The sequence below is a fragment of the Rattus norvegicus genome, chromosome X (genome assembly GCF_021556685.1).
Source record: "Rattus norvegicus strain SHRSP/BbbUtx chromosome X, alternate assembly SHRSP_T2T, whole genome shotgun sequence".
Lineage (NCBI taxonomy): Eukaryota > Metazoa > Chordata > Mammalia > Rodentia > Muridae > Rattus > Rattus norvegicus.
In genome coordinates this window covers 47,259,559-47,279,168 of record NC_141554.1, presented here as the reverse complement: position 1 = coordinate 47,279,168, position 19,610 = coordinate 47,259,559, and the positions used below count along the sequence as shown (strand labels likewise).

General features: G+C 40.2%; 2 pseudogenes; both read right to left on the bottom strand.

Moving 5' to 3' along the window:
- Window positions 1–13,525: 13,525 nt before the first annotated feature.
- On the bottom strand, window positions 13,526–16,911 carry LOC147998216 (golgin subfamily A member 7 pseudogene; annotated as a pseudogene).
- Window positions 16,551–18,863, bottom strand: Clint1-ps1 (clathrin interactor 1, pseudogene 1; annotated as a pseudogene).
- Window positions 18,864–19,610: the final 747 nt, after the last annotated feature.

Here is a 19,610-nt window from a genome sequence, read left to right as displayed (position 1 = left end):
TTTGGTTCCAAGTGATCTGATATACTTTTTGCCTATGTACACACCAGACATGCATGTAGTGTACAGACATACAAACAGACAAAACAGTAACATATGCAAAATTAAAAATAAATCTTTTTCTCCATGTGGAGAGTTTTAATGAGAGGAGAAGAGTAGAAGAATGGAGGAACAAAGGATACCGGCTTTGGGTATATGGAGGGAAGGGGAGGGTATGGGGAGAGAAGGGACAGGGACAGAGGGGCAGAGAGAAGAGAAGCAAGAGCAAGAGCTAAAAATAAATTGTAAAGAGAGTGAGGAGACTCAAGCACCACTACAAACTTTCTCATTAATTTTAGTAAGTACCCCACTCAGAATTTCTTGAATGATAAACCATTGCCACCCAAGATGAAGCATGACTCCAAACTTTAGGATATATATTTTTTCTGAACTTCACTATCACACATAATGTCATCATTACAAATGGTTCTAAATGTGTTTCCCACTGAAAAATGTGGTCTGTGTTGAGTAATCTATAATTCTCCAGGTATCTTCAAACTTTGTGTGCATTTTGAGATTTTTAATTAAGGGCTCGCTTTGCAAAGTCTTCCTAGTTATGCCAATGTATTGAAGGACTATTGCTTTATCATATACAGTTGCAGTGGTTTCTATGAATGTAAAGAAGCCTGGGAGCCAAGCCCCATGTCAGTCTTTTTTGTTTCAGTACAATGTTCAATTTGTTTATTAATCTTTACTTAATCACTTTACATCACGCTCACTGACCCGTCCCTGGTCACCTTCTCCCACTATCCTTTCCCCATCTCCCTCCCTTTCTCCTCTGAGCAGATGTGCCCCACCTTTGGTACCCCACCACCACCTTGGCACACATCAAGTTTCTGTGAGGCTAGGCACATCCTTACCCACTGAGGCCAGACAAGGCAGCCAAGCTAGGAGGCCATATTCCTCCTCATAAAGAACAGCTTTTGGGATAGCTCCTGCTCCAGTTGTTTGGGACCCATATGAAGACCAAAATACACATCGGCTACTTGTGTGTGGGGAGGTCTAGGTCCAACCTGTGTAGGGTCTTTTGTTGGTGGTTCAGTCTCTGAGAGCTCCAAGGGTCCAGGTTAGTTGATTCTGTTTGACTTTCTGTGGAGTTCTCATTCCCTTAGGACCCTCAGTCCTTCCTCCAATTCTTCCATAATACTTCCCAAGCTCAATCCATTGTTTGGCTGTGGGTGTCTGTATCTGTTTGAGTCACATACTGGGTAGAGCCTTTAACAAGACAGTCATGCTAAACTCCTATCAGCATTCCAACTTCTTGGTGCAGTGTTAGCTCATGTGGCCACTTGAATTCTGGTTTGTAATCATTATCGTGGGAAAAAGTATTGCAATTTTTTACATAGGATCTTCAGTTTTTCATCAGTAAATAGGGAACATGACAGTCCCTGCAGATGACTGACAGTTAAAAGTCTTCAAATTGTTCCTCCTAGTGTACTAGGGAATCTGGTAGTGCTTTGCTGCATGTTTCCAGATTAGTGATTTTACTATTCATGCTTTTAATCTTTGTAAGATGGCATGAAAACTCAAGAGTCCGCTCACATTTGACATTTGCACAGTGACGGGGACTCATGTTGATGAATGAGGAAGATGGAATAAGGCTAAAATTCACAGGTAAGTCTCATTCCTGAACATCCTGAAATTGAAGACTAACATCGCTGAGATGTCAGCAGACATTTGTTTGAAAGGTAAAGTTTTTGAAAAGTGCTCATATTATCAAAGGTGTGAACCTGAAAGGAGATTGGAATTGAAAGTATTCAGTTAATTTTACAGCTAGTTCTTACAAGTATTATATCTGCTTTCCCAAGCAAGATCTTCCTGTGTGGGTCTTATGTGTTTCTGAACCTTCCTTGCATTTGTAAGAACCTGTGTGACTGTTTTAGGGTCATGGGTCTTAGTGTGTGTGGGTGCTATAGGTTTGGTTACCATTTCTCATTCTTACTGTTTTTATGTAATAGGTACCTGGAGGGCTTATTAAAAGCTACATTCCTAGACACCACCCTCAGATTCTGTGAGTCAGAGGTAGAGTCAGAGAGTTTGAGTTTCCAGCAAGCCCTTCAGCTGAAGCCAAGGTTGATAGTCTGTAAACAGCTGACTCTCCTAATATAGCATTTTCTATAGCCTAATGTCCTCTAACTTCAACTATAAACTAATTGCCTCTAAGAATTGGCCATTTCTCTTCTCTCATACACTCTGTTCCCAAGGCAAGGGAAGAAACGGCCAATGTAACCCTCCTGTCTTCCTAGAATGGATTTATTTCATTCTTTGAAGGTCCTGTGGCTCACATACCATTCTGGCCAGGCAATTTTGATCATGGAAGATAAAAAGGTTTCTTTATGCCAATTTCCTTTTAATATCCTGGAGGCTGGGTGAAAACACCAGTAGAAAAGCCAGTGAACAGATTCTTGCTTGATTTGTTGCTCTTGACTTGAATCCTTTGTTAAAACTTAAAGTAAAAATAACAGGAGTAACAAATGTTAGTCTAGAATCTTTTGTACGATTTCTTCCAGCTGGGTTCTTCACTGTTGTACAACCTGTTCTGCTCCAGTGTGAGCTCACTGGCATAGATAGAAGGTCCCTGAATATTCACTAGTGGGGTAAATGTTTTCCTTAAGTCTAAGCCACATACCTTCGGAGTGTATTAGTAATCTGTTATAGGATATCCTTCAGTGCCTCTTTGTTTTCAGATGAATAAATTCCTAGAGCAAAAGGTCTGGGCACTACATCCAGTACAGCTTTGAGGATTTTGATCTGGTTTGATCTCCTTTCTGTCTCTTTATTTTTCTCTGTGCATTTAGAGTCTAGTCCAGAGATGAGGAATTAGATTTCTTGTCTGAAATAGACAGAATAGGAGATGGCATTTAGAGTGCCCTATTTCTAGGCTGTGTTTTATGTATCAGGATAATAAGTTGTTTTAGCCTCATTATCATGGTCAGCAGCAAAACAGAAGTGGTTAAAGGCTTCCTTTGAATGGAAGAGGCAGAAAAACTAAGGCTCATTCTGTGTAGGATAGAGGCTAATGTTTTAGTTCCTTTTTTATTTATGTGAAGAGACAACATCACAAAGGCAACTTTGAAAGCATTTAGTGGGGTTCACAGTTCAATTAAGAGTCCATGACCATCATGACAGGCAGCTTAACAACAGGCAGGCCTGATGCTGGAGCAATAGCTGAGAGCTACATCCTGATCCATAAGCAGGAGTGGGAGGGGAGATAGAGGGAAGAAGGGAGGGAGGGAGACAGAGAGACAGAGAGACAGAGACAGAGACAGAGACAGAGTGAGACACTACAAGACTTTTGAGTTCAAGGGTAGCTGGAACTCAAGTTATCCTTCCTTCCTTGAGAGACAACACATTTTTGAAAAGTTGTCAGAAGTTTTAAATCCCTGTTCATATTGACTTTTGTCTGAGTGTCCTAAATTTGAGTCTTACACTATAATAAACTGAGTAAGAAACTGAAAATTTCACTTATTAATTATTGCTATCCATTTATTGCTATGGATTTGTCCTGTTTCACAAGCTTTTGATACGATTTCCCATTTGGGTTTACTTGCATTTTAAGTAACAAAATGATTCGTAACATGTTTTAATGATCATTTAAATATGACTCAGGGCATTGTTTCAAGCTTCGTGGAGAAGTAAACATAGGTGTGTATAGTCTGTATGGGATTCTGTCCTCTCTTGATTTTATTCCTCTCACAATTATCTTAAAATTAATGAATTGAAGCCAAGCATATGCCTGATGCCATTTACTGATGAGGGCCATTTCTAATTTGAGTAAAATGGACAATTTATACTAGTAGCTGAACGACACTGAATAAATAGGATAAGCTGCTTTGAGTCTAAATTTTAGACATTGTTGTTTTTCTCCAGAGATAATGTTGAATCATTCTCCTCAAAAGACTTACAGCAAAAGGGTAATAAGAATGATGAAGAAGATGAATTCTGAATGAAAAAAGAAGAGAGAGAGAGAGAGAGAGAGAGAGAGAGAGAGAGAGAGAGAGAGAGAACTATGCTTTCTTCACCCCTACTCTCTATTATGTCCTGCATTGCTCTAGGTCTCTGAAGCCTGAAGAAAATACTTACTCAGAAAGTAAAAGTACATACTATGAACAGCTCCAGATCATATGCAAAATATCACATTAAATCCAAAAAAAAACTCTTTATAAAGTAATAACTCAAGCCTCGGTTTCTTTGTTTCTCTAAAGGCATGAAATAACCAAATGAACAAATACCAGCCTTAATAGGATCTATTACAAATTTCAGGCCACAAGCCAACTAATACACATTTTACCTACTATAAATATCTAAACATTTAAACCAGAACCCATTCTTATCTGGATTGTTTTTTGGGCACTGGTGTTACCAATTTTGTAGAAGATTCTAAAAACATACCTACTCAATATAAAACTTGAATCCTGGGGTCCAGGAGAGACTGAGACTCCTATACTGAGAAGTGTTTCAAATTCTTTTTTGCTAGGAATGTTTTTTCTATCAGCTGACTTTGGCATTCTTGAAATATAAGGTCTGTCTCTATCTTTATTCCATCTAACCTGGTTGTAAGGGAGCTACTCTTGTGCTTATCTAGTGTCACAACACTTGGAAGCTATGTTACTATAGAACTGTATTTAATTCTGTGTGACAATTATACCTCTTTTATAGGCATCCTGAAACAAGCTAGAAAAACTTTTATGGCATTTATCATGTTCCTTATTCTGTGTTCTAAAGTTTTGGTAGGGAATCTTCCTATTTAAGGCATGGACATTATCAAAACACTTAGTAGCACTTTCTTCAAGATTGTACATTTATATTTTGCTGCTAAATTTTTTTGTTTCTAGTCAGGGTTCATGATTATCTTTTTATTTACTTTTTTTTTTTTGAGACTGATACTCACTATGTAGCCCTGGGTGGCCCAAATTTTACTGTGTAGACCAGGCTGACCTCAAACTCACAGAGATCCACATGCCTCTACATTTTGAGTGCTGGAATTAAAGGTGTGCATTACCATGCCTAGCTTTATGATTCTTATTGTTCTTTAAAAGTGTATGTCAGGTAAAATTTGGTTTCCTTTCTCATTTCTTAAAATTTCATATTCCATCTTTGAAACAAAGTCACATCTTCCTTGCAATATTCTACATACACATATGGGTCTGCTGACAACTAAGATATGCCTACTGCTTGATGCTTGATTAAATAATTGCACTTTATTCTGTGATCATACCATGGATTTTCACTAATGCTTATTTTAGTGCCTCTAGGCTTTTAGCTCCTGAAAACCACAGTACTCATATTTAAGGATAGCTCCAGGGAGTCTGTGAGGGTGACTGGAGCTGAGACTCCTAACAATGGGGATTATGGAGCCTGAAGTGGAAACCTCCTGTAGTCAGGCAGGACTCCCAGTAGAGGGCTAATGACAACAACTTACTCACAAAAGCTTCAAACTAAAAATTGACCTGCCTATAAGAAGTGCTGGGACAAAGAACAGAGAGCTAAAGAATGGCTATCCAATGACTGGCCCAAATTGAGACACTTCCCAATCCTTGACATTATTAATGTTATCTCCTACACTTATAGACAGGACTAGCATAACTGTTCTCTGAGAGACTTTACTCAGTAGCTGACCAAAACAGATGTAGATAGAGATTAATAGCCAAATATTAGATGGAGATTGGGGAGTCTTAAGGAAGAATTGAGGGGAAGGATTGAAGGATGCAGAGGGGATAGTGACCCTACAAGAAGGCCAATAGAGTCAACTAACATGGACTCTTGTGGGCTCCCAGAGACTCAACCATTAGCAAAGAGCATACAGAGGTTCAACCTAGGTCCCCCAGACATAGGCAGCAGATGTACAGTTTGGTCTTCGTGCAGGTCCCCCAACAACTGGAGTGGGGCCAGTCATTGATTCTGTTACCAGCCTAGGGATCCTGTTCCCCTAACTGGTCTGAAATGTCTTAGCTCACTAGGAGAGGATGTGTCTAGTCCTCTACTGACTAGATGTGGTAGTATAGGTTGGTACCCAGGGGGACATCTCCCTTCTCAGAGGAGAAGAAGAAGGATGGAGATGAATGGGTTGTTAAGGAGGTCCGATTGATGGTGCTTTGATTGGGATATAAAATAAGTGAGTGAATAAATACACAGATAGATAGATAGATAGATAGATAGATAGATAGATAGATAGATAGATAGATAGATAGATCGACAAAAGGAGAGCCTATCTTCCAATAGATAGAGTCCAATATAAATAAATGGGTTACCTGGTGTTTGATTGTCTAAACTGTAGACTCTAAATGTGATGCACTTTATTTACCACTCCCTAATATTCTCTACTTCTTTCTAGCTGCCCATACTCTCCTGATCTTCAATAGGTGTTTACTTTCATTTCCAGGAATTGAGCCCCAAAACTATTGTGATAACAAATTATTAGACATTCATGTACCACTAGAAGCCATAAATAGACATTTGTTTATCTTTGAGCTCATGGTTGTCCCTTTCCTCTGCTGTTCTGCAAAGACCAAAGATAATAGAAATAAAGGAAATCTGAACTACCTCATGCTCAGAGAATAACCACGAGAGATTTTTCTCCCAAATCATAGGATGCTGCAGACATGCAAAGATGTGAGACTGACAAAAGCCAAATTCCCAGCTATACTCAGTACCAATGGCAGAGTATAAATTGATACTTAGAAAGATAATTATCAACATCTGATATAAGGATATTAGTTAGTAAAGGCATCTGTTCACATTGCTGATGACAATAGTAAGCCATAGGCAACACCTAGATAGAATGGGTCCTTTACAATATTAACCTAGGAACATTAAGTACTCACTAAAAAGGATATATTTAGAACATATTTGAGGAAAATCATATATTTTCTAAAAATGTAGTATAATGTATGATCTTGTTTATGTTTTTCATAGCATTACTCCCAGGTGTTGCTAGGACGTACAATGGCAATTTTTTTGTTTCCAGTGATTTTTATATTGCTTTAAGTATCAGAAAACAATATGGAAGGTTATTTATTTATTTTTTCTTTTATTGGATATTTTTATTTACATTTTGAATGTTATTCCCTTTCACAATTTCCCAAACATAAACCTCCTATGCCATCTCCCACCCTTTCTTCTATAAGAGTGCTCCCCTCCCCATCCACATCCCTTTCCCACACCACCTACATTCCCCTCCAATGGGGGTCCAACCTTAGCAGGACCAAGGCCTTCTCCTTCCATTGGAACCCAATAGGGCCATCCTCTGCTACATATGCAGCTAGAGCCATGGGTCAGTCCATGTATAGAGTTTGGTTAGTGCTTTAGTCCCTGGAAGCTCTGGTTGGTTGGAAGTGTTGTTCCTATGGGGTTTCAAACTCATTCAGCTCTTTCAATCCTTTCTCTAGTTTCTCCAAGGGGGGTTCTGTTCTAAGATCAATGGTTTGCTAGAAGAATTTGCCTCTGTATTTGACATGCTCTTGTTGTGTCTCTCAGGAGACATCTATACAAGGTTCCTGTCAGCATGCACTTCTTAGCTTCATCAATCTTATCTAGTTTTGGTGGATATATATATATATATATATATATATATATATATATATATATATATATATGGGACACATGTGGGGCAGGCTCTGAATGGCCATTCCTTCAGTCTCTGCTACAAACTTTGCCACCATATCCCCTCCTATGAATATCTTTGTTCCCCCTTTTAAGAAAGAGTGAAGCATCTGCATTTTAGTCGTCCTTCTTGAGCTTCTGGTGATCTGTGGATTGTATCTTGGGTTATTCGAGCTTTTGGGCTAATATCCACTTCTCAGTGAGTGCATACCATGTGTGTTTTTCTGTGATTGGGATACCTCACTCAAGAGGATATTTACTAGTTCAATCCATTTGCCTAAAAATTTCATAAAGTCATTGTTTTTGATAGTTGAGTAGTATTCCGTTGTGTAGATGTACCACATTTTCTGTATGCATTCCTTGGTTGAAGGGCATCTGGGTTCTTTCCAGCTTCTGGCTATTATAAATAAGGCTGCTATAAACATAGTGGAGTATGTGTCTCTGTTGTATGTTGGAGCATCTTTTGGGTATATGCCAAGGAGAGGTATAGATGGGTTCTCAGGTAGTACAATGTCCAATTTTGTGAGGAACCTCCAGACTAATTTTCAGAGTAGTTGTACCAGTTTGCAACCCCACCAATAATAGATAAGTGTTCCTCTTTCTCCACATCCTCGCCACCATCTGTTGTCACCTGAGTTTTTGATCTTAGCCATTCTGACTGTTATGAGGCGGAATCACAGGATTGTTTGATTTGCATTTCCCTGATGACTAAGGATGTTGAGCATTTCTTTAAGTACTTCTCAGACATTCGATATTCCTCAGCTGAGAATTCTTTGTTTAGCACTGTACCCCATTTGTAAATAGGGTTATTTGGCTCTATGGAGTCTAAGTTCTTGAATTCATTGTATATTTTGGATATTAGCCTTCTATCTGAGTGTAGGATTTGTAAAGATTTTTCCCAACCTGTTGGTTGCTGTTTTGTCCTAATGACAGCTTCCTTTGCCTTACAGAAGCTTTGCAGTTTTATGAGGTCCCATTTGTTGATACTTGATCTTAGAGCATAAGTCATTGGCGTTTTGTTCAAGAAATTTTCCTCAGTGCCCATGTGATTGAGACTCTTCCCCACTTTTTCTTATATTAGTGTGAGTGTACCTGGTTTGATGTGGAGGTCCTTGATCCACTTGGAATTGAGCTTTGTACAGGGTGGTAACAAAGGATCGATTTTCATTCTTCTACATTCTGACCTCCAGATGAACCAGCACCATTTGTTGAAAATGCTATTTTTTTCTTCATTGAATGGTTTTAGTTTCTTTGTCAAAGATCAAGTGACCATAGCTATGTGGGTTCATTTCTAGATGGTCAATTTTATTCCACTGTTCTACCTGCCTGTCTCTGTACCAATATCATACTGTTTGTATCACTATTGCTCTGTAATACTGCTTGAGGTCAGGATGGTTATTCCAGCCAGAACTTCTTTTATTGCTGAAGATAGTTTTCACTATCCTGGGGTTATTGTTATTCCAAATGAATTTGCAAATTGCTCATTATAACTCTATGAAGAATGATTTGGAGTTTTGATGGGGATTGCATTGAATTTATAGACTGCTTTTGGCAAAATGGCCATTTTTACTATATTAATCCTGCCAATCCATGAGCATGGGAGTTTTTTCCAACTTCTGAGATCTTCTTTAATTTAATTCTTCAAAGACTTGAAGTTCTAATAATACAGATCTTTCATTTGCTTAATTAGAGGCACACCCAGGTATTTTATGTTATTTGGGAGTATTGTGAAGGCTGTCATTTCCATAATTTTTTTCTCATCCTGTTTATCCTTTGAGTAGAAGATCACTGATTTGTTTGAGTTAATTTCATACCCAGACATTTTGCTGAAGTTGTTTATCAGGATTAGTCATTCTCTGGTTGAACTTTTGTGGTCACCTTAGTATACTATCATATCATCTGCCAATAGTGATATATTGACTTCTCCCTTTCCAATTTGTATCTCTTTGACCTCCATTTCTTGTCTGATTGCTCTGAGTAGGTCTTCAAGTACTGTATTGAATAAGTAGGTAGAGAGTGGGCAGCCTTGCTTGTCCTATATTTTAGTGGGATTGCTTCAAGTTTCTCTCCATTTAGATTAATGTTAGCTACTGATTTTCTGTATATGGCTTTGACTATGTCTAGATATGGGCCTTGCATTTCTGTTCTTTCCATGACTTTTATCATGAAGGTGTGTTGAATTTTTTCAAATGCTTTCTCAGCATCTAATGAAATGATCATGTTATTTTCTTCTTTGAGTTTGTTTACATAGTGGATTATGTTGATGGATTTCCATGTATTAAACCATCCCTGCTTTCCTGGGATGAAGCCTACTTGATCATAATGGATGATCGTTTTGATGTATTCTTGTATTTTGTTTGTGAGAATTTTATTGTGTATTTTTGTGTCAGTATTCATTAGGTAAGTTGGTTTGATGTTCTCTTTCTTTGTTGGGTCTTTGTGTGTCTTAGGTATAAGCGTGACTGTGGCTTCATAGAAGTAATTTGGTAGTGCTCTGTATGCTTCTGTTTTGTAGAGTTATTTAGACAGTATTGGTACAAGGTCTTCTATGAAGGTCTGATAGAATTCTGCACTAAATCCATCTGGTCCTGGGCTCTTTTTGATTGGGAGACTTTTAATAACTGATTCTATTTCTTTAGGAGTTATGGGATTGTTTAGATGGTTTATCTGATCCTGATTTAACTTTGGTACATGGTATTTGTCTAGAAAATTATCCATTTTTTCCAGATTTTCCTGTTTTGTTGAATACAGGCTTTTGTAGTAGGATTTGATTATTTTTTTTTGAATAGCCTCAGATCCTGTTCTTATGTCTCCATTTTCATTTCTGATTTTATTAATTTGGATACACTTTCTGTGCCATCTGTTTAGTCTGGCTAAGGGTTTATCTATCTTGTTTATTTTCTCAATGAACCAGCTCTTGGTTTTGTTGATTCTTTGTATAGTCCTTTTTGTTTCTACTTGGTTGATTTCAGCCTTGAGTTTGGTTATTTCCTGACTTCTACTCCTCTTGGGTGTATTTCCTTCTTTTGCTTCTAGAGCTTTTAGTTGTGCTGTCAAGCTGCTAATGTATGCTGTGTCCTGTTTCTTTTTGGAGGCACTCAGAGATATGAGTTTTCCTCTTAGCACTGTTTTCAGTGTGTCCCACTGATATGCCTTCGTTTTCGTTAAGTCTAAAACATCTTTAATTTCTTTCCTTATTTCTTCCTTGACCAAGTTATTATTGAGCAGAGTTTCGCTCAACTTCCATGTACATGTGGGATTTCTGTCGTTTTTGCTGTTATTGAAGACAAGCCTTAGACTATGGGGACCTGATAGGATGCATGGGATTATTTCTATCTTCCTGTATGTGTTGAGGTCACTTTTGTAACTGAATATGTGATCAATTTTGAAGAATGCACCTTTAAGTTCTGGGAAGAAGGTATATTCTTTTCTTTTAGGATGAAATGTTCTATTAATATGTTAAGTCCATTTGGTTCATAACTTCTGTTAGTTTCTCTATGTCTCTGTTTAATTTCTGTTTCCAAGATCTGTCCATTGATGAGAGTGGGGTGTTGAAATCTCCTACTATTATTGTGTTAGGTTCAATGTATGCTTTCAGCTTTAGTAAGGTTTCTTTTATGAATATAGCTGCCCTTGCATTTGGAGCATAGAGAGTTAGGATTTAGAGTTCATCTTGGTAGTTTTTTCTTTGATGAATATTAATATCTTTCCTTATCTTTTTTATTACTTTTGGCTGAAAGTCAATTATATTCAATATTAGAATGCCTACCCCAGCTTGTTTTTTTTTTTGTAATATTTGCTTTGAAAATTGTATTCCAGCCTTTTACGCTGAGGTAGGGTCTGTCTTTGTCTCTGAGGTGTGTTTCCTGTATTCAGAAAAATGCTGGGTCCTCTTTCCATTTCCAGTCTGTTAGTCTATGTCTTTTAATTGGAGAATTGATTCAATTGATGTTAAGAGATATTAAGGAATAGTGATTGTTGCTTCCTGTAATTTTAGTTGTTTGAGGTGGAATTATGCTTGTGTGTCTCTCTTCTTTTGGTTTCCTTGCAAGGAGATTACTTTTTTGCTTTTTCTAGGGTGTAGTTTCTCTCCTTGTGTTGGAGTTTTCCATTGATTATTCTTAGTAGGACTGGATTTGTAGAAAGATATTGTGTAAATTTGGTTTTGTCATGGAATATCTTGGTTTCTCCATCTATGTTAATTGAGAGTTTTGCTGAATATAGTAGCTTGGTCTGGCATTTCTGTTCTCTTAGGGTCTGTATGACATCTGCCCAAGATCTTCTGGCTTTCACAGTCTCTTGTGAGAATTCTGGTATAATTCTGATAGGTCTGCCTTTGTATGTTACTTTATGTTTTTCCCTTAGTGCTTTTAGTATACTTTCTTTGTTTTGTGCATTTGGTATTTTGACTATTATGTGATGAGAGGAATTTCTTTTTTGATCCAATCTATTTGGAGTTCTGTATGCTTCTTGTATGTTTATGGGCATCTTTTTCTTTAGGTTATGGACATTTTCTTCTGTAATTGTGTTGAAGATATTTGCTTGCCCTTTATTTTTCTTAAGACACAGAGAGGGTTTATTTAAGAAAAGCTCTTCTAATGTATTAATATTTCGGCAACATTATCGCAACAAGTTTAAAAGGCAGGCAGACTAGTATAGGCTTTAAAGGAATAAATGAGGGTTGTACAGTTAAATTATTACACAAATCTAAGGAGTTTACTGAATAACTACATGGCCCAGAAAACAAATTAAATCTGAAAGATTAAATCCAGTATTAGCACCTACAATGTCTCTAAAAGTTCAACTTGCAACTGCTTTGTTCATTCTTTTTGTTTCTTAACTTCTCCCAAACATGCTCTCAAACTCCTAAAAGAAAGGACACAAGAAATTCCAACACAGAGAGGACAGAGATAAAGAAGAGTTGGGAAAATTAACTTGAACTTGCAAGTTACATGGAAGCCAAAACTTACTTGAGTCAATCAAAAGATTTCTATGTACTGTATGTGAGGAGGCTATGAATCAGAGTTTATAAGTAGGTTACAAATTAGCAACATACAGTATTATTCCTACCAATTTTTCTCCTAAGTTATATTTATAACAAAACTAGATAGAGTTAGGTGTTTAGGGTGCTTGCTTATCACACATTGGGGCAGAGCTGGGGCAGTGTATCTGATGGCTGAGTATCTGGCTTATTGTGCTTACATATCTGTGTACTGAACAAACAACACATACAATATCTCCCCAACATTTCGAGGTAATGCACATTAACAGAAATGCTTTCAAAGAAATATACTGAATTGCATTAAATACTGCTTTAATAATGACTGCAATACTAAAACAAGTAACAGATTATTCTCTCAAGGAGCTTCTGAAGCTGAACAGTAGGAATCAGTCTTAAGAGCTGAAGTACATCAAGGCTGGTAGCATGGGGAATTTGGGCGACAGATTAGTTGGACCATAGGCATAACAACCCTCAAAGCCTGTTACTAATCTGGGGAAGAACTGAGCTAAGACATGACTTGTGGAATTATAAAGCCACCTAGTAAACTGACCCACAGGATGAGGAGAACCAGTGAGACTGGTGCCAGGTAAGAAAATGACTTGCCTTGGGCTGTCCAACTGCCTGTTTTTTAAATGGCTTTGAATTTTAAAAAGTGAATTGCTTCCTTGTGTGTTCTTGGAAACAAGTCAAAGATCACAGGGTCCTACACAATTGAGAGACACAAAGTGGATGCTGAGTGACTAGAGGTCACTTCAGGTGTGGCACCATGGCTCTGGCATTAGAGACAAGAGATTAAACGCTCTGGAGAGGAGGTAGGGGCACTCTGCCATCAGCCAGTAGACAGAGGAAGGTCCCAGATGGAGGTGGGATCTTTAATTCTACAGTTTATCTCCCACTGCTCACACTTCTGTCTTCATAGATGGTGATTTCAATAACTTGAAGTCCTCTCGCAATGGGGTCTGTTAGGAGGACGCCTTGGGGAGCATATATCTTCTCATTTTGTTCTTGAATATATTTGGAGACTTTCTTCAAGACCTTCTCATAATGAGTCTCCATGCATAAGAAGATGGTGTATGCTGTTAAACAAGCCAGACAACCTTCAAGATATGATTGGCCCCCAAGCTTCTCTGCTTCTGCATAAATGTTATTTAGAGTTTGAACTGTTTCTTCAAACTACTGTCTATCAATATTGTTCTCCAGCTCCACGGGGAACTTGGTCTGGAACTGGCAGCAGATGCCACTGCTGTAGTCTCCCTGAATGAAGACCTTCCCGGACACCTCATGGTGAGGACAGGACCCGACGCTCTGTGAATTCGGGCAAGACACAGGTCAGATTGCAGTCCTAGAGCCAGCTCTCCAGCCGCCAGCCCTTAGGAGCCACCCACCGCCCAAAGATGCCCAAGACCTCCCCCTCACCAATCCCCTTCACTCATGGCTGTAGCTGAGGGCCTCCAGCTACCCAAGACCAGGACCCCTGCCCCGCCACATCCTGGTTTGGCCCTGTTAACACACTTGTCCTTTAAGTTGGGAGTCTTCATTCTCTTTTATACCTATTATCCTTAGGTTTAATCTTTTCATTGCATCCTGGATTTCTTGGATATTTTGGGCTAGGATCTTTTTGCCTTTTACATTATCTTTGAAGGTTGTGTGATGTTTTCAATGGTATGTTCTGGGCCTGAGAGTCTCTCTTCTATCTCTTGTATTCTTTTGGTGATGCTTGCTTCTATGCCTCCTGATCTCTTTCCTAAGTTTTCTATCTTCATGGTTGTCTCCCTTTGTGATTTCTTTATTGTTTTCTATTTCCATTTTTAAATCCTGGATGGTTTTGTTCATTCCTTCACCTGTTTGGTTGTGTTTTCCTAAAATTCTTTATGGGCTTTTTGTGTTTCCTCTTTAAGGGCTTCTACTTGTTTACTTGCGTTGTCCTATATTTCTTTAAGGAAGTTATTCATTTCCTTCTTAAAGTCCCCCATCATTATCATCATAAAATATGATTGTAAATCCAAATCTTGCTTTTCCAGTGTGTTTAGATATACAGTATTTGATTTGGTGGGAGAACTAGGCTCTGATAATGCTAAGTAGTCTTGGTTTCTGTTGCTTAAGTTCCTACACTTGCCTCTTGCCATCAGATTGTCTCTGGTGTTAGCTTGTCTTGCTGTCTCTGACAGTTGCTTGACCCTCCTCTATGCCTGTGTGTCAGAATTCCTGTAGACCTCTTTATTTTTAGGTAGGATCTGGGAACAGAGAGCTGCTCTTGTGTTTGTGTGACTTGAAGCTTCCAGACAGGTTGCTTAGCACAGAAGAATTGGTCTTACCTCTGCTTTCAGTGTGTCGGGTCTCCTGGAAACTCATTTTCAGCCCTGGCTGTAGGCAGAAACCTGAAGTGTCCTGCCCCGGACTGCTCCTAGGTCCCTGTGCCCAAAGGGCACATATGGCACTAGGCAATTTCCTCTTGGGTCAGGAATGTGGGTGGAAAGTGGAAATCAGGTGGAAATCCTCTGAGTTCTCAGGATTGCCTACACTTCAGAAGGTCCAGCTCTCTCCCCCACCTGATTTGAGTACAGGGAGATGTGGGACCGGTTCAGTTCAGTTATCAGCACAGGCAGAACCCAGCAGTTTCCTGCCGCTTACTTCTCCCATATTCCTGTATCCTGCAGCACTATGCAGTTTCCTCTTGGGCCAGGAATGTGGGCAGAAGTGGGCAGTAGCGGTGGTCTCTCCTGAAGTCTCAGGATTGTTCGCGCTTCTGGGAGTTCAGTTCTCTTCCCCATGGGATTTGGGTGCAGGGAGCTGTGTGATTAGTTCAGTTCAGTTCCCAGAAAGATTTTTTTTTGGTTTTAATGAATGTTTTAATGTTATATAGAACAGAACATCATGAATACAATGGAAACAAACTTGTACCAATTCAATAAAAAAATTCAACATAAAGTGGGGGAGATAATAATTTGATACTTATAGTATTTATTTTAAAAAATATTCCCAGCTTGAGGTTGAAACATTTAATTTTGCATTCCAAACTCTAGAATCATGATTTTCATGTGAGCTTAATGCAGAATCACAGCAGAAAAAAAACATTTAATTAATTTCCTTTATTTGTCATTAAATCAATAAAATCTCTGACTGCTACAGGTCTCCTTTAATAATATATATCGAACTTCTATTGGAACCGTATTGCTAATGTGGTATTACACTCAAAACGCAAACAAAACAAATATGGTATAAAATCTAAATGTGAACGTTGCTGAGTCCTAACATGTACATTAACTTAAGGTTTTAATGTATTTTTACCTTTCAATTTTTTGAAAAGACACCAAAAAAGATAAAAATAAATATTTTTCTCTTTTGACTGTTTCTGACTTGAATGATGGCTCCAAGGATACACACAGGAAACAGCTTTGCCAAGTCAGTCGCTGCAAAGGGCAATGAACAACTGCTACAAACAAACAACACGGTCTTCCTTCTCCTCTGTTAGGGAAACCGCAGAGTGGCCCTGAGGAAGGCTTTCCCAGGGCTGCACGGGCAATGGGAGGAGACACGGGAGAAGCCTCACAGCCACTGCCCGCTGCCTGCAGGAAGAGGGTGGATTCCATGCAGACTCAGATGGTGGGTAGCAGCACTGCTGGAGCCTGGCAAAGTACACACATCCAGTTACCTCTGACTCAGCCATAATCACATAGGTATGCCTTTTTTTGGACAAAAATACATATTTTTATAAAAAACTGATCATCCAACTTTAATGATTTCATACATGGACTTAAGAGTGGTAGTAAAGGAACAGACCCAATCATGACAAGGCGACTGAGGGACAGAAAATCAAGTTCCTCAGGGAGAGAAAGTATAAAGTTAGAGAGTGAAGCACACTTTCTCAGCCCCATCCATGCCAGTCCTCCCACAGACTACACTGGGACACATGCTCTCTGACAGAGAGGCTCTCGTGCCCCCTCGCCCCATTAGGAGCGTATGTATCTTCACTGGGGAAACTGATCCTGACTGCCTCGTCTGAAGTGCTCTTGCATCGCTTCTGAAACAGCAGCCTTTTTGGTTCTTTATGTGGTTATTTAATTAACTGATGAAAGAAAAGGGAACTGCTTAGCATCTTCCAGCCCAACATCACCTATTGCAGCTACAGAGGCTTCTTCCACTCGCTCCGTTACAACCTTTTATTTACTAAAGTTGGCAAAGTTTGCAAAAGCATCTTGCTTGGGCTGCACAGTTCCAGACGGCATGGCCATGCTGGGCATCCCCATTCCCATGGTGCCTGTCAAGCCCATCCCCGAGGCCTACATCCCCATGTTCATGTTCATGCCCACCATGCCCTGGCTTATCCCTGCGGTGTTCCCCAGAGGGGCCATTCCCATGGTGCCCGTCATTATACCGGGCATGTTCATAGGCATGGGTCCCCCCATCCGAGGGTTAGTTTGTGGCCGGACAGGAAGCATGTTTGATGGAGAACTGAGGTTCACGGCTCTGAAGCTTTGAGTTATCACATTCAGAGGCTGTTGCATATTCTGTTGTTGAATCATTGTGTTAAGCGATGGCTGCTGGGGCTTAGAAGTCTGCATACCAGGTAGTAAGTTGTCTAGGCTGATGTTGACACTGGGGTCAGACCAAGTAGAAGGCAGGGTTTTGCTGGCCGACTTCTGGACCATATCTGCATTCTGATTATAGAGAGGGTTAGGCTTCTGCAGCACTGCACTAACATTCTGCAGAGGCTGTGATCTTGACATGGGCAAACCAAGTCCCACAGTGTTAGTGCTCATTAGAGAGAAATTCATACTCTGGGAAGACGCCATGGTTGCCTGGGATGAGCCCATAAAATCAAAGAGATCTGAAGAGTTTGAGGCAGCAGGAGGTGGGCCTAAAGCTGGCTGTGAACCACTGATGAGTTCTACAGCAGGCTGTGGGGCACTGCCGAAGAGCTCACCACCAGAAGCAACAGGGCCTGATAGGGCTTGGTTGAAGGCACTCCAGTCACCAAAGTCTCCATTCCCACTTGTTGCTTGGGAAGGGAAACTGCCCGAGGCAGCAGCAGAGCCGACGTCCGCAAATCCCCCGAATAAGTCAGCTGCTCCTCCTGTTGTTTGGCCACTGCCATCAAACAGGTCAACGAGGTCCCCTGATGACTTGCTGCTCGGCACGGATGGCTTCGCTGACCACTGAGGTGTGTGGGTTGAAGCGTTCTGATCCGGGCTGGCTTTGTCCCCTGTGTAATGTGCTGCTACTCCGAGATCGATGGTTTTGGAAGGGTTTGCTGTGCGTTTGTGGCGGATGGTGGTGGTCTCTGTGGCCTGTGTGATGTGGATGTGCTTCGTCATCACCGTCTCCTCCTCATCTTTGAATTCACCTTTGGGAGACCTGCCTCTCCTTGCTTTCTTTTCCTCATCGCTGTCACTGCACCTTTCCGGAGAGTCCTCCCTGTCTTTCCTCCGGAACTTGCTCATGGTGTCATCGATTGTGCTCTTGATCTTGTCGCTCAGCTCCCCTAGCTTGTCACGCGCTCTTCTTCTTATCCCACTCTTCGTTCCTTTTGGACTTGGGCTCAGGGTCATACCATTCATTGTATCGGAATCCGCCAACGCTGTCTGAAGAGACCCCGACATACTTGTCTTTGTTCTTCTTTGCTTTCTTCCTCTCCTATCGAAGTCTGTCATCATCCTGTGCAAACTCAACCAGCTCCTTCACTTTCTGTCGGATGTTTATACCTTGATCCTTGCCATGCTCATCTACAAAGTGGTAATTTTCCAGGGATCGCAAATCATAAATGTGTTCTCTGGCGCTTGTAACAACTTGCTCCGATCCATTTCTTATGAGGTAAGCTAGGAGCAGCAACGACTTATAAACTCTTCTCCAATTCTTTTTGTTGTCTTTTAGCATTCGGGACCAAAGCATGTTCATAAGTTCTGGGAACTGTTCATACATAAAAGTAGCCTTGGCAATCTCTCCCATGAGCTGCTCAGAAGGTCCCCAAGGATCATCATTCGTTGCTTCTCAAACTTTGGACTCGATCTCTGAATAATTCATAACCACATTGGTGGCTTTGTCCACCAGCTCCCGCACCTTCCACATGTTCAGCATTGTGCCCCGAGAGGCCCGGCTCGCCGCCGCCCGCCGCCACTCTCCACGGACCCCGAGTCGCCTCCGCGCCATGCCTGGGCTGGTCCAGGTCAGGGTCAACGTCGCCACCCACCGCCGTGAACTCTCCCTAGCCAGAGCTCCTTCTCCCAGCAACAGGCACGGCGCCTCCAGTGACAAGTCAAGACGCGGCCGCACCTGCGCTGCGTGAGGGCGTGGGGCGGAAGTGGCCGGCTTTCCGCCCCAAGATTTTTTAAATTTGATTTTGTAATTTAAAATCTTCGTTTCTTCATCTATGGTGATTGAGAGTTTTGCTGGACATAGTAGGATGGGCTGGCATTTGTGTTCTCTTAGGGTCTGTATGACATCTATTCAAGATTTTCTGGCTTTTCGAGTCTGTGTTGAGAAGTTTGGTGTAATTCTGATAGGCTTGCCTTTATATGTTACTTGGCCTTTTCCTCTTACTGCTTTAAGTATTCTTTCTTTGTTCTCTGTATTTAGTTGTTATGATTATTACATGACAGGGGGTATTTCTCTTTTGGTCAAGTCTATTTGGTTTCCTTTTGGTTTCTTGTACATTAATGACCATCTCTTTCTTTAGGTTAATGATATTTTCTTCTCTGATTATGTTGAAGATGTTTTCTGGTCCTTTAAATCAGGAACTTAATTCTCTTCTATTTCTATAATTCTTAGGTTTGGTCTTTTCATTGTGACATGAATTTCCTTGATGTTTTGGGTTAGGAACTTTTTGCATTTTGTATTTTTTGACTGTTTTGTCAGTATATTCTATAGTATCTTGTATTCCTGTGATTCTTTTTTTCTGTCTCTTATATTCTGTTGGTGATGCTTGCATCTATTACTCCTGATCTCTTTCCTGGGATTTCCATTTCCAGAGTTA